Source organism: Berghia stephanieae, chromosome 12, assembly GCF_034508935.2.
Source record: "Berghia stephanieae isolate SIO BIC M18660-M18661 chromosome 12, UCSD_Bste_1.3, whole genome shotgun sequence".
Taxonomy (NCBI): Eukaryota; Metazoa; Mollusca; class Gastropoda; order Nudibranchia; family Aeolidiidae; genus Berghia; species Berghia stephanieae.
Genome location: NC_088371.1, coordinates 34,262,419 through 34,278,420, shown reverse-complemented (window position 1 = coordinate 34,278,420; position 16,002 = coordinate 34,262,419). Strand labels below are relative to the sequence as shown.

Sequence of the window (16,002 nt, the reverse complement as noted above, 5' to 3'; positions counted from 1 at the left end):
TCATCTCTTATCCGATGACGTCACGACAACATAACTGTACCTCCAGTACCGTCCTATTGTCCACAATTCTCAGATGATTTTAAACTAGACTTAATTTTAATCTCACAAGGAGATTTTTCAAGAGGGGGAGAATGTGAGGAACGATTTTCTTTCACTGAGTGTTTCTTTATCATTCGTCAGCGTCTCATTCAAAACCACTTCAAACCTAGTGGGCGAGACATATATTTGCCAAGGCAGATTAACACCTCCAGTTAAGATACTCAAAACATGGACAGTCCTTTTTCCAATAAAGATCTAAATTTTGCTAACGGAAATTAGGTGGGAAACCTTCCCATTGTATAACGGAACACTCACTTTCAGCTTAAGGCTTATTTACCTGTTCAAATTGTCTGCCCATTGTATTCATAGTCCCCTGCTAATTACCTTTTCCAAACAAGACCAACGTGCATATGCCCTGAGGTTCTTGTCTCTTTCAAGAGTAGCTAAAATTGCAATTACTGTTCTAAGCTCTCCGGTAATTCTCCGTTATTCTTTCTTACCAAAGCATCTGAATATATTTGGCTATCTTAAACAAGAACATTCTTCTGATTGGCTATTCCCATAATCCCAACGCATCATCTTATTTCGCAAAATCGAATTCATCTCTGAATCGAATCACACACACGCTAAGAAGCCCAAGAAAGAAGAGATATCCCTCCAATTTCAAACTTGTAAAATTTTTTTCTTTCCTCGGCTGGAGGTAAAATGAATTATTGGTTAACATTCAAAGTGGAACGAGATATTACTGTGAATTCAATTTAATCTATTATTAATATTATAGTTTGTGTATATATTTTAATTGTGCTATTCCATGGATGTTCGTAAGTTGGAATACCTGTACAAAACTATATCTATATGTATCTTATAGTATAGTTAACATTTGTTTATGATCTATGCTATTATTTCATTTCTATTCAATATGTATATTGCTTGAATGTCTGTACCCTACCGCCAATCGCCGGCCACACATCATAATCTCAATTATAATTAATAACAATAAATAAAGAAATACCAGGGACACAACCCTGTTAAATTCTCATCATGTAAGATAGCTCGACTGTCAGTTGATGTTTGATACATATATGTAATAACTACCATTATCATGGAGTTACTGCTTCTCCTTGCCTTTGTCGGCTATTATGATGTGTCGCTCAAGGACGATCCGGTGGCGGAAGACAAACTCGATTGGCTCTAAGACCTTGTTGTTTTAACTCTTAATTGAAGGTCCTTGTCCTTGAAGCACCCAGCCCGTGCCGAATCCCTGCCTCCCAGTCCTTGCATAGTGGTAAATCCCTGATGTCAGTCGCTAACTACAACACACTGTTGTGAAGTCCAGAAAACCCTGCAAGCAGGAGCCAACCCTGGAACTAGCTGATACATGTGCCTCAATCAAGCAAGCCGGCAGGATAAAAATAAGCCAAACGGGCTTATACCATTTTCAAATGTATTTTCCACAGACACAGATGATTAGAAACTAACTCAATCAATCAATCATAAATGAATCAGTAAATAAATAAATAGATAAATAAATAATAAATTAGATCTACTCAATTAGAACTATTCTTCCTGATATTAAATAAATACTTATTCTTTCTATCTTTTCCTGTAACAATCTAATTAAACTTTATGTATAGAATTGTTATTATTGTATTGGGCGTTACTATTGTCTTGACTCACTTGTTATTAATACAATTAAGTTATAAGGGACCCTAAGGCAATTCTTAATCACCCCTAGATTAAACCTGAGCCGTTTGTGGTATATGTTGAGTGGCGCAGTTGGTAACGAGAGCCATAGCGCGCATACTAGTTCGAATCCAGACCATTGAGCTATCGGTTGGACTTGATCCCACAAAAATAACACAACCCGCCACATTTACTCTCTGAGAAGACGCCACACCTGTAATACATCCACCAAGGAAATGCCCCATACACATACGGGACGAGCTTCTACAAGAGCTAAGCAGGATGGAAGAAATGGGTGCCATTGAGCCAGTGAGTCAGCCAACAGATTGGGTAAATTCATTGGCATTCAGCAAAAAATCTAATGGAAAACTCCGGGTGTGCTTGGATCCCAAAGATTTTAACAAAGCCATTAAAAGAGAACACAATAGGACACCAACCCCTGAGAAAATATCGCATAAATTCTCCAATGCTAAAGTCTTTTTCCAAATTAGATGCGCACCATGGATTCTGGGCAATCAAACTAGATGAAGAATCAAGTCTGCTGACTACGTTCAACGCACCCTTTGGGCGATACAAGCTTAAAAGAATCCCTTTTAGCATCTCCCAAGATGTCTTTCAGAAAAAAATGGACGAAAATCTAGAACAATGCCCAGGTGTAGAGTGTAACACAGATGACGTATGTATATATGGCAAGAACCGAGGAGAGTATGACAAAAATTTGCTCCATTTAATGGAAGTAGCAAAAAAAAAACAACATGACCTTGTTTTCAACAGTAAAAAGTGCTTCGTCAGACAAGATAAAATTACATTTTTTGGTCTAGAATGATCCCAAGAAGGTGTCCAGCCTAGTCTCAGAATGTGTGACAACATCAAATCATAGGCCAGTTCAAGCAACAACAGTGAGCTGCAGTCGTTTCTTGGGATGATCCAATACCTAAGTCTGTTCATACTAAGCTTAAGTGAAAGAACTACTGCACCGAGAGAGCTTCTGAAAAAGGATACTGTCTGGAACTGGAATTGTTCGAATGAAAAAAATATACCAAACGATGTATTTTGAACCTCACAAACCCACCACGATAGAAATGGACAGCTCATTGAACGGTCTTGGAGCAGCGCTTCTACAGGATGGAAAGCCTATTGCCTTTGTTTACAAGAGCCTGACGGAGAGAGAAGCACGGTACGCAAATATCGAACGTGAAATGCTGGCTGTCGTCTTCGCATGTGAAAGATTCCATACGTACATTTACAGCAAAGAGATAACTGTACAGTCTGACCACAAGCCATTAGAGACAATCCAGTTGAAAAACATTGCAACCTCCACGACTACAGAGCATGCTCATACGTATACAACCATACCAATGCACCATTACATACAAACCTGGCAAAGAAATGGTTTTTGCGAATTTTGTGTCCAGAAACAAACCTACAAGTGGTGAGGACATTGAATTGGACGCCACAATCCACCATGTAATAAGAAGCCCATTGAGGAAGACTGAGCTGATAGAGAAAACTGCAAATGACGCAGAACTTGCCTCACTCGCAAAGCAAATAAGAGAAGGTTGGCCTGAAGACATCAGTCAAGTGAAGAAAGCACTTAGACCTTACTGCTCCATGAAAAAGTTACTCTCTACTGATGATGACCTCATCATTAAAGTCACAGCTATTTTGATACCAAAGAATTTACAAGAAATGATACTGGGCAATATTCATGCTGGTCACCAAGGTCGAGAAAAATGCATTCTACGTGCAAAATACAATGTATTTTGGATCGGCATGACAAAAGACATCACCATGAAGGGTAGGTACATTCGTGTCAGATTTGCAACATATGGAAAATGCCAGGTACGTCAACCGCTATTACTACCAGATATCCCATTTGAGAAGTTAGCGGTAGACACTTTCCATCTGGATGGAATTTTTTTTTTTTATCCTAATGGGAGACTACTTCAGCAATATGTCATTCGTAAAAATAAAACACTCACAACCATGACAATTCAAGAGATAATTAAATACTTCCAGTCAGTGTTCGCTAGCCCCGGTATTCCTCTCACGCTTGTGACCGATAACGCAAAACAGTTCACGAGCACGGAATTTAAAGCATTCATGAAGGAATGGGAAATCGAACATATCACTTCCAGTCCTTATTTCCCACATTCAAATAGCTTCATTGAAAGGTTGGTGCAGACGGTTAAGAACTGATTAAAGAAATCAAAAGAGACCCAACAAAACCCCCCAGATTGCTCAACTCAACCAAAGAACTACACCGATTGACCAGACATTACCTTCACCCGCTGAACTTCTCTTCAACAGATCAATCCGAACTCCAATATCACGAACAATGAAGATCACCCCCAGAATAGAACAAGCTCGGGAAAATATGAAACATATACAACTGAAACAAAAGCAACAATACGGCAAAGTATACAACACTCTTCTACAGCTGCATAGAGGCCAACCGGTCCTCCTACAAGACCCAATTTACCATAATACATGATTAGCGTCAACAGTGATACATCATGCCCCTGAACCAAGAAGCTACACAGTGGAGACACCCAACGGTACTATCCGCAGAAATCGTATACATCTTAAGGAAAGAAAGACACCAGGTGCTCCATCGCTCAACAACAACGAGGAGTACACAACATAACTTGCACAGCAGGACACAAACAATGGTCCAGACAACGCCCTGGAGACTCTCATTCCTGTACCTACCCACCACACAAGGTCCTGTCGGGAAATTATCCGCCCTAAAAGGCTCGTCGAAAACTACTAACCATAAGTTCTACTATCATCAGCTGTCACCTCACTTAATTCTCACTCTTCAGTACCCTCTACACAGCTATAGATAGAATAAGTAATACCTTTAAGGAAGAGTGACTGTCTGAATAGTCTGCAGTCATTTCATAGGCAATGTCACTAGCATAGGAAGTGCTGTAGTATGCAATACACAATACCCACAATGCACCAAATTTCTACGCCTACACTGAATATCAATGGATCTATTGAGGTGAACACAAAGACAAACACTAGGTTTAAGGACCAGTGGATAAAGGGACACAATAATGCCGTCCACTGGGTCGAGGTCACGACACCTCTAGTCTTTTTTCTTTCAGGTGATGCCCACATTGAAAAGCCTATTTTCGAACTTAAAATGACCTTATCCTGCCTTATGTTTATCTAAGAACTTTAGGAAAGCTTACTGAGGTTATTTGGAACTTTAAATCTTTCCGGTATGTTTTGTTACTTTTTGGCATCCTGCCCACTGATTGGCTGATCTGAGGTCCTGCGCACTGATTGGCTGATCTGAGGTTCTTAACCTAAGGTCCACAAATAACATTTGATGTTCTAAAATCTATGTTTTATTACAGGCCCTACGTGCATAAGGTTTTTAAATATCTATCTCACTCTTGATTTTAAATATATGCTTACGTTCTAACCGTAGTGTCAATAATACGTTCATACCAACCTTTTTGATAAGAACCACTTCACATAATAATAAGAACTTTTTATCTCCCTTGTGTTTCTTGCTTTTTTAAAAATAGCTTTCGTTTGTAGTAGTAGTAGTAGTAGTAGTAGTAGTAGTAGTAGTAGTAGTAGTAGTAGTAGTAGTAGTAGTAGTAGTAGTTGTTGTTGTTGTTGTATTAGTATTTTATTATTAATAGCACTAGTCTGTGTCTATCAACGCATACATGATTCGTTGAAAACAGCGCTAGTCTTTGTCTACCAACGCATACATGTTCAGTGGGAAACATCGCTAGTCTGTGTCTACCAACTCATACATGATCAATTGATCATAAGGCCCATGGAGCCGTACTTTATCCTGGTTTCTATAGTGTTAAAAGGACAGTAGCAATTGCTACCCGTTTGATTGGACGCTAATCTGTCGCTAGGTACTTTCCGCTGGATCTATCAGGGTCAGCTACCCAGTCACTGCTGAGTGGACAGAGGGTAGTGGTGGGGGGAGGTAGAAAATAAATCTCGACTTCACCCTGTATTGATCTAGGTTCTTTTGTGTGTGAAGCGAGTGATCTACCAATTGAGCTATTGGGACACTTTCAATAATAAAGAGGAATACAAAAAAAGTACATTTAATTTAGCTTTTTTCCCATTGATAGGACAACACAGGATCTTGTGATTTCAACTTTTGCACTCAAAAGTTTTCTGAAAAAAGATTGATTTAAAAATAAGATGATGTGTCATATCATATAGCATGGAAGACCTCCCTACAACAGAATACAATAGAAACATATTGAATTGATATTTGCATTTGGGGGAGGGGGTTTGGGTGGCTCTTTCTGTTTCTTTATCGCTCTCTCTAACTCTCTCTCTTCTCTCTCTCTCTCTCTCTCTCTCTCTCTCTCTCTCTCTCTCTCCCTCCTTTTCTCTCTCTCTTGCTCTCTCTTCTCTCTCTCTCTCTCCCTCCATTTGTCTCTCTCTCTTGTTCCCTCTCTCTGTCTCTCTCTCCCTCCTCTCTCCCTCCTTCTCTCTCTCTCTGTCTCTTTTTCTCTCTCTGTCTCTTTCTCTCTCTCTCCCTCTATCTCCAGTCACATTTATTTACACAATAACAAATAAAACAACTTCGAATACTAACAAAATACCAAAAAAAGGAACATTTAGGGTTAAAGCCCTTCCTCTAAGCAATAAATATCCCAATAAAAACACGAAGTACTACATTTCTTAAATTCCTGACAGATCGCTGGGAAGGAAGTGACAAGTCTTTTCCGGAAGTAATGGGATCTTGAAAAGATGATTGACCTCCAACTCAAATGAGTTTTGTCTTGACTCCAATCATTGATAGCCTTTGGTCATTGATGTCCACCATAGCCGTACAGCAGTGATTTGTTCCATGGGCGTGTGAAAAAGCTTGCTGAGAAGCTGCCTCGCGTGGCAAAACCGTTTCTTAGTAAGGCGCCCGCCGTTCACAAGTGGGACAACTTTATCTTGGCAGGATAATTATACAGTATTATTATATGGTGAGTCAAGGTCACATTGTTATGACCGCGTGAAAAAGAATGAGGATTTTTTTCTTATATTATATGTATTTTTGCAGAAAAAGCGATATCTATAATATTTGTCTTTATTTCAAAACTAGTTTGGCATGTTTTATAAGAATAATCTCACAACCCTGGCATATTTACCCGCCCTATTCAATCTCAAGATGGCGAGAACTGTTGGTATGAAAGAGAAATGAGTACCTAAGAAATTTAATTTTTTTCTTGTACTGCCGCTAAGTTTAACATGTTATATTATTTATATTGTTGTTGTTGCTATTCAAGTCATCCAAGGGTTGATGGGTAACTAACTTATCTTTGAAAAATGTCATTTGCTTTCACTGTGGCGGACTGAATGATGAATGGAATGTAAGACATTTGGTTACGGCTAGTGGGGCTTGGAGATGTTTGGATTGGTGGGATGTTGGTTGGTGTCATATTTCAACTTATGATATTGGATAGTCTTGATATTTCTTTTTAAAAAAGGAAACTTAATAATTCGCTTTGCATAGATTATTAGGCCTTTAAAACATTGATATGATACTAAAACGGTTGATTCCTTTTCCAGATTCCAAAGTTGTGATTGATAAATCGTGATGATGATTATTTACTGGTGCCAGTGCTAATTTGTTTTATGAAGTGACTGGTTACCACAGTAACTTATCGCACCATTCTTGGCACAATGCTTGGTATCGCAATAATCTTTTAGCAATTGAGAGAGCGGCTTTGATCAGTTCGGTATTCTCAAAAAAAATAGGGTTACGGTTATGAAAATAAAAAAAAGTTTAAAAAAAAAACGCATCGCATCCTGAATTTGAATGATGAATGCCTATATAAATCTTAAACAAATATTAATGTACAACAGACGTTTAAGACAAAACGAAAATTATTTTCGAGCTAAAAATGAAATATTCTAGAGCCACATTCACATGATTGTGTTTGAATATCACCACAGGACAATGACTGTGGCATTGTGCTTTAAGCTTAAGTTGTTCGGCTTATACTGACTAAGCTGGAATGTCCCAGGTTCAAATCCCATTGAAACTGAGGTCAAGTTTTTTTTCAAAACTTTCTTTTACTACTTTACTCGAAGTGTCTTGAGTACACGGTAACCGGCCATCTAGCCTCAGGATCTACGTAACCTTGTACGTGCTTTGGGATGGAGGGACGAAGGTGTCATTGAGCTTGATGCACGGTAATTTATAACCTTCATTTTATTTCATTCTTACTATCTTACCCCCTCCCCCTTGTGTTTGTGTGTGTGTGTGTGTGTGTGTGTGTGTGTGTGTGTGTGTTATAGGCAAAAAGTATCCTAGGCAATAGCTGGCCTGCAAAACGGACAAATGCCTGATTACATTGTCTAAATAGAGAATCTATAGTTTGGTATTAGACACCCACTACCCTTGTCTTCAGGGCCGTACAGCAGTATGAACAGAAGTCAATTCAAAATGGCTGGGATCGAACCACTTTTGAAGACATTAGAAAATCAGATTGATCATGGCAAACTGCAGCGCGTTCAAAATCAAGCGGCAAAATTAGTTTTGAAAAGGAAAAATAGTGATCATGTCACACCTTTGTTTTGGACTTTACATTGACTCCCTGTTAGATGTAAGATTACATATAATTTTGCTGTAATGTGCTATAATCATATTAATGAAACTTTTCATCATCCGCCATTATTGTTAAATATCCTGGTATGATTTTTATTGAATAATTCATGTTAACAAATATTTTTCGTCTCTGTATGCATAATCACGTTTTGGTGAATGTGTGTGTCTTTGTGAGGGTGTGTGTATGTTTGTGTATGTGTGTGTGTGTGAGTGTGTGTCCGCGCGTGCTTGTATAAATGGGTGTGTGTGTACAAAAATGTTTTTAATGATGTTTACAATTTTGGGCGCCTAGAACTGTTTTGCCAACAGGATTTGGCGCTATACAAATAAACTGTGTTATTATTATTATTATTATTATTATTATTATTATTATTATTATTATTATTATTATTATTATTATTATTATTATTATTATTATTATTATTATTATTGTTAATATTATTATTATTATCATGGAAAAAAACGCTAAGCATTGATATAAACCTAAATCAGGGGTCGACAGATCAAATCAAAATTTGAGAATTAAATCAGAAGCTCCGATAGGGCAAATTTGCGATCTGTCCATCAAAATATTCATTAAATTTATATTTTTTTTCAATATATTTTCTTTAACATTTGTGTAGTTTATATATATTTCAATAAATTTTTTGATTGTGATGAAATTTCAGACTTGCATCATTTATTGTCCTGCAGTTACAGGTTTCTAAACTTTTCCCGGTGTTTTTTTTCTCGCACTCGATATTAGCAAATAGAGGGGTTTGTTTAGTGACTAAGGACTTGTGCGTATGGAATGGATTATTATATTATCTAGGTATTAATTTTGATGCGTAAAAATATCTCATACATTTGAGAGTCGTCTGCATAGAATGGATACATTAAGTCGTGATAGAAAATCTTTTCAGCATCAGCAAGTGGAAATGTGTTATGACATAGTGTTATGGCTATGGTGAGGGCATGATAGATTGTGAGATTGGATATTTGTAGATATTTAAGTCAAAGAAGATTGATAAACAAAGATACCTTTTTCGATTGACCTGCAAGTGTTTAACAGGAAGTCCATAATTTCTTGTTTATTACAAACGTAGATCGTACAATATGTCAAGAATCAGCCCGTGGCATTCTCCTGATGGACAAGCACATAATCAATCAAATTTACTCTATCTTGACACCTCAACGCCTTAAATCAAGCATTAACAATGCAAAGACAACACCATATCCAAGCGCAGACAGTAACAGCGATCACGATCTTGTACTTGGCACATACAAGATTAAACTTTTTAAAGAACACCAAGAAAAGGCCACCCGTTAGACAGCAAACATGCCTATAATACAGTGAGGCTAAATACAAAATCTGTACTACCAAAAACTACCGCAGTCGGAGACAAAAATGGCAACTTGCTGACAAAGATGAAGTAACTAAAAGATGGACTGGATACTGCAGTGACCAGTAGAACATAGAGATAAATACAAGCAATTCAGTACTTCGTCCAATTTGTCATACATCGGAATTGAGCGATACCCCAACCGTTTTAAAAGAAGAAGTTGAAGCAGCAATAAAAATCCTTAAACCAAATAAGTCACCAGGAATTGACAACACATTAACTGTACTGTTAAAATACGGCGGAGAAGAAGTAATAAACGTGTTCACAATGCTTTGCCAAAAGGTATGAGATCAGGAAGAATCGCCCAAAGACTGGGCACAATCCATCGTCATACCCCTCCCAAAGAAAGGGAACTTAAAACAGTGCAAGGATTACAGAACAATAAGCTTGATAAGCCATCCAAGCAAAGTCAAGCTCTGAATAATCCGTAACAGAATAAAGTCTTGAACAGAAGAAATGCTGTCAGAAGAACAGGCAGGTTCAGAACAGGAAGAAGTACTGTGGAGCAAATATTTAACTGCAGGGTTCTCACAGTGAAATGCATTCAGCACCAGTGTGCGTTGTACCATAATTTTATAGAATTCAGGAAGGCATTTGACAGTGGCCCGATGGTCTTTGGAATGTGATGAGGAAATATGATTTTGAAGAAGGGCTCATCCAGACAATAGAGGCATTGTATGGCAGGTCAAAGAGCACAGTTCTGGTAAATGGCCAATTAGGAACCCCTTTCAACACTACTGTAGGACTCAGGCCTGACTGCATATTATCTCCGATGCTATTCAATATATTCCTTGAAAGCATCATGAAAGATGTGCTGGGGGGGGGGGGGGGTTACTACACCTCGATATCCATCGGCGGCTGCCCTTTGTCTAATTTCAGATTTGCGGACGATACTGACCTAATGGCAGGCACAGAACCAGACCAACAAGACTTAACAGACCGCTTAGCTGAATGTGCATCGGAATACGGAATGGAAATAAGTACCGAAAATTACAAATCTAGGTGAACAGCAACGCAGAAAGCAACACAAACATCACTGTGGGACATGAAAAGCTAAAAGAGGTCACGACATTCAAATATCTAGGTGTGACACTAACCAAAGATTTGACTAGCACAATTGAAATTCGAAAGATAATTGCAATTGCAACATCAGTAATGACTCAATTAACAAAGATTTGGAAAAGTAGCATGAGTCTTAATGTAATGGTCAGACTATAAATCACTGTTGTTGCCAACCTTGTTGTACGGATGCGAAGCCTATACAATTACAATGGATGCACAACGGAACATAAGGACGTTTGAAAGCAAGTGCTATAGAAGACTGCTACGCGTATCATATACGGAGCATCGCACAAACGAAGACGTCCTGGAAAAAAATAGAAGCTTGGGCAGGCCCTCAACCTCTTCTAGTGACTGTGAAGCGCAGAAAACTGTCTTCGTTTGGTACCATACTCGACACGATAGCCTGAGCAGGAAGTCCTACAGGGCACAGTCAAGGACAGTGCGGAAGATGTGGCTGGACAATATAAAACAATGGAAAGAGATGTCGGTTCCGGAGCTGCTCCATAGGGCTAGCAACAGGCAAGCACGGAGGAAGACTGTAACTTCTGCTTCACGCAAGTCCCCCCGACGACCATCCGGTCATGAGATTGAGTGAGTGAGTGATCGTACATTCTGCACTTCATAATGTTATTATTAACATTATTAATAAAAACAATGTACAGATGCGTCTATACTCAACTTCTCGCCATAAACTCATCTTAAATGACCCAAAAGTTCAACAATAATGAAAAAGAATAGTAAAAGAACACATGAGTCATAAAACTTTGTCAAAAGGAAAACTTTTAAAAAGAAAACAGTCAAGAGTACATCATACTCAGATCAATAAGGTGAAATGGAAAAAAAAAATTCAAAAGTCAAAGATAAAACAAGTTTGATATTGGTCAATAAAGTTTAGGCTATACTAAATGATCATTTATTGTATCTATCAAACATGACTAATAGTGGGAATAGTACATTAATGCCACTTCTAAGTTACGCTAGAATAAATCTATCCCATGATGTGTTTAATGAAGTATTGAAGTTTGATTTTGGAAACTGGTTTGGTGAACATATCAGATGGGTTTGAATCGGAACATATTCAATGCTGAGATTGTTTTTTTTTATATTTCATCTCCAATGAAGTGATATTTTACATTAATATGCTTTGACCTTTAATTACTGATTGGGTTTTTAGTATTGTTATTTTTTTTATATTTCATCTCCAATGAAGTGATATTTTACATTCATATGCTTTGACCTTTGATTACGGATTGGGTTTTTAGTATTGTTATTTTTTTTATATTTCATCTCCAATGAAGTGATATTTTACATCAATATGCTTTGACCTTTAATTACTGATTGGGTTTTTAGTATTGTTTTTTTTTTTTTTGATATTTCATCTCCAATGAAGTGATATTTTACATTAATATGCTTTGACCTTTGATTACGGATTGGGTTTTTAGTATTGTTATTTTTTTTATATTTCATCTCCAATGAAGTGATATTTTACATTAATATGCTTTGACCTTTGATTACGGATTGGGTTTTTAGTATTGTTATTTTTTTTATATTTCATCTCCAATGAAGTGATATTTTACATTAATATGCTTTGACCTTTGATTACGGATTGGGTTTTTAGTCAAAGCAATTGCTCCTTGATTGTCACAAAATAGGTTGAATGATGGATGGTCAGAATCAGTGATTTCATTTAATAAAGAAACCATATATAATTTGCCTTCCTGTGCAGCTGAGACAAGAGAAATGTACTCTGTCTCACAAGTTGATAAAGCGACAGTTGACTGTTTTCTTGATTTCCAAGAAATCACTGGGCATGTGTTCGATAACTAAAAACAATATCCTGTGATAATCTTTCTGTCTTCTGGACTGCTAGCCAAGTTTGCATCGCAGACGCCAGTCACATTAATCTTTTCAGCTTTCCTGAGAGACAATTTTTGATTTATAGTACTCTTCAGGTATCTGAAAGTGTTTTGCCATTGTCAAGTGACATTTCTTTGCATTGTGCATGAATTGAGACAGTTTGGTAATGGTGTAAGAAATGTCAGGTCTGGTAGCTGTCATAACGTCGATCAAAGCTCCAACTATTTGCTTATACACTAGTATTTGTTCATCATCAAGCACTTAATAATTATTGTCATGATTGCATGGTTTCATTTTACATGGGGTGTGTGATGGTTTGCAGTTTTACATTCCAAATCTATCAAGCAAAATTTTAATGTATTTACTCTGAGATATAAATTTCATCATCTGTGATCTCAAACTGAATACATAAGAAATGAGATACAATTCCCTGGTCTTTCATTTGGACATTTTTTCAACTGATTTCTTTACAGATTTAATTATGTCACATTTTGATCCAATCAGAAGTTCATCCACCCACACAAGTAAGTAAATTTCATTGTCAGGTTTGAAATAGAAACATGGATCATTGACATTTTTGACCAAACCTACTTTCTGTAAGTAAGTATCAAGAAGATTATTCCAATTTCTACTGGATTGTTTTAAACTGTATAGACGTTTGTTCACTCTCAGGACTAAGCGTTCTGTATCATTGTCTTTTGATTTGATTTCGAATCCCTGTGGTTGGTCCACATATTTCTGGAAGTATCTATAGGAGCATTTAGAAATGCAGACTTAACATCCATTTGATCGATCTCAGAGTCATGCTGTTTTGGCAACTGTGTAAAGAGTCTTATTGAGCTCATTCTAGTGGTCGGAAAGAAAGTTACATTGTAATCAATACCTTCTACTTGAGAAAATCGCTTAGCAACATATCAATCTTTGTAGGTTTCATTCCCAAATTAGTCTGCTTATATTGCATACACCCACCCATCCACCCCCAATCCCCCATACACCAACACTCTCACTCTCTCTCTCTCTCTCCCTCTCTTTGAGTTGAGGAACAACATCATAAGTGTCATTTTCAATTAAAGCACTCATTTCCTTTTTCATAGCTTCATTCCATTTTTCTTTGCTGTAACTATTCATTGCTTCTGAATAATCTTAGGGACAAAATTTGCATTGTAACAGAAATGAGTAACTGTACACAAATTGTCAGTATCATCATCTAAATAGTAGTCATTGAGATGTTTGGGTTTCTTTTGTGTTCTTTGGGTTTCACAGAATGTTCTTTTGATTTTGACTCAGATTTAAGTTTCTGTATTTTATCGAGGACTCCATTTATACTTCGTTTCTTCTATTGAGAGAATTTGTAATTTTAACACAGTGGCCACTTCCACCTGGAAATCACATTTAACCATATTTTACAGTCCTTCTAAGAGCCAATGGGTCCATAAAGCCATAGTTTATCCTGGTCTTCATAACATGAAACAGACCAAAACAATTGCTTGCTATCCTTTGGATTGGACGTAAGTCTATTGCAAAGTACTTTCCCTCAGATCTAACAAACCCAACTACACAATCACTTTACGGTGGATAGAGAGAGAGAGAGAGAGAGAGAGGGGGGGGGGGGGTGTCAGAAAAAAATGATCGAATTCACACGTAATAGATATCGGTCCCTTTGCGTGTAAGCAAGTGCTTTATCAACTGAACTATCTGACCGCAAATTATCTTATACACGCGACATAACACCAGCTGGAGGCTGTCGAACACGAATAGTATACGAATTTAAATTGATTTGAAGAGTTAGAAGAACTTTTAAAATAAGTGAAGAAATACCATTCCGAGTAGACTGGGTTTACAGCTTTTAGGGGGTTGACATTTCTATAAGATAAAATGAGAGAACGATATAAAAGACATTTCTATAAGATAAAATGATAGAACGATATAATAGACATTTCTATAAGATAAAATGTGAGAACGATATAATAGATATTTCTATAAGATGAAATGATAGAACGATATAAAAGACATTTCTATAAGATAAAACGTTAGAACGATATAATAGATATTTCTATAAGATGAAATGATAGAACGATATAATAGGCTGTTCTATAAGATGTACTGATACAACAATATAATAGACTCTTCTATAAGATAAAATGATAGAACAATATAATAGACTGTTCTATACGATAAAATGATAGAACATTATAATAGACTGTTCTATAAGATAAAATGGTAGAACAATATAATAGACAGTTCTATAAGATAAAATGGTAGAACAATATAATAGACAGTTCTATAAGATACAATAATAGAACAATCTAATAGACTGTTCTATAAGATACAATAATAGAACAATATAATACACTGTTCTATCCTTTCTTTAAAAAATATAGCATTGTGGAGAATATTGTACTTATTAGAGTCAATTAACAAAAATATACGGCGCACAACTCCCCTGAAAGATTAGAAATGTCCTTTTCACAGATAGATAAACAGATAACTTGATTTCCTTTTATAATTTAAAGTCAGTTTTAATGTTCGTTCAGTCAAACAGATATCATGAAATACGTACCAACGACATTAACACTTTCCAAAACAACCAATTTCGACACTGTAAAAAGTTGTCAGTTTGGCGTTTTTACGCAAATCGTTGCATTCGAAATAATGTATTCACTTAATGTAAATATTGCTGCACGAAGCACAAAGAAATAAACAATAATGTGAAATTGAATGTAAGCTTATTTAATTACAAAAACAGATTAAATGAACGGTTCGGATTTCCCCTTTATCAACAAAACAGGATGATTGAAACACCACAGAGATGAATGAGATAATGTGGAAGTGGCGTAGTTAAGATGAATAAACAAAAACATTGATGGGCAGGAAATATTATGCTCCTTTGTAAGGAAGCACTAATTAAAATAAAATACTAGATATTTCTAAAAGGTGTGCAATTAATTAAGTGGAAAGAGGGGAGGCGGGGAAGAACTGTGTAATCCAGTTTAGAAAGTGAAATATAAAAACGTGTAGACTGTTGTTGGAAAATAAATACAATGGAATTGAAAATAGATACAAAAAAATAAAAATAAATAAATAAGGGATGTCGGTATAAGTATAAATCATTAGTGACAACAGCAGGACGTCATCGGTGGTGTTTCATTCATCCTGTTTTGTTGATAAAGGGGAAAACCGAAACGTTCATTTGATCTGTTTTTGTAATTAAATTGAAGCTTACATTCAAATTCACATTATTATTTATTTGTATTCACTTAATTACTGTAAGGATTTCAGATCTACACTAAGTTTTCAACAGTTTTCATCTATTTATGACATCAAGTATTATTATTATTATTGCCCCTTTGATGCTTTCAATGTGATGGCTTCGGGTGG

At 36.6% G+C, this 16,002-nt stretch overlaps 1 long non-coding RNA gene across 1 annotated transcript in view; it reads right to left on the bottom strand.

Moving 5' to 3' along the window:
* Positions 1 to 5,805: 5,805 nt before the first annotated feature.
* Positions 5,806 to 16,002, bottom strand: part of LOC144957956 (uncharacterized) — a 27,563-nt gene continuing 17,366 nt past the window's right edge. Inside the window, exons 3-4 of the long non-coding RNA XR_013642274.1 lie at positions 14,443 to 14,487; positions 5,806 to 5,883 (exon numbers count right to left, since the gene is read on the bottom strand). This is a non-coding gene — a long non-coding RNA (uncharacterized LOC144957956). The remainder of the gene's footprint in view (positions 5,884 to 14,442; positions 14,488 to 16,002) is intronic.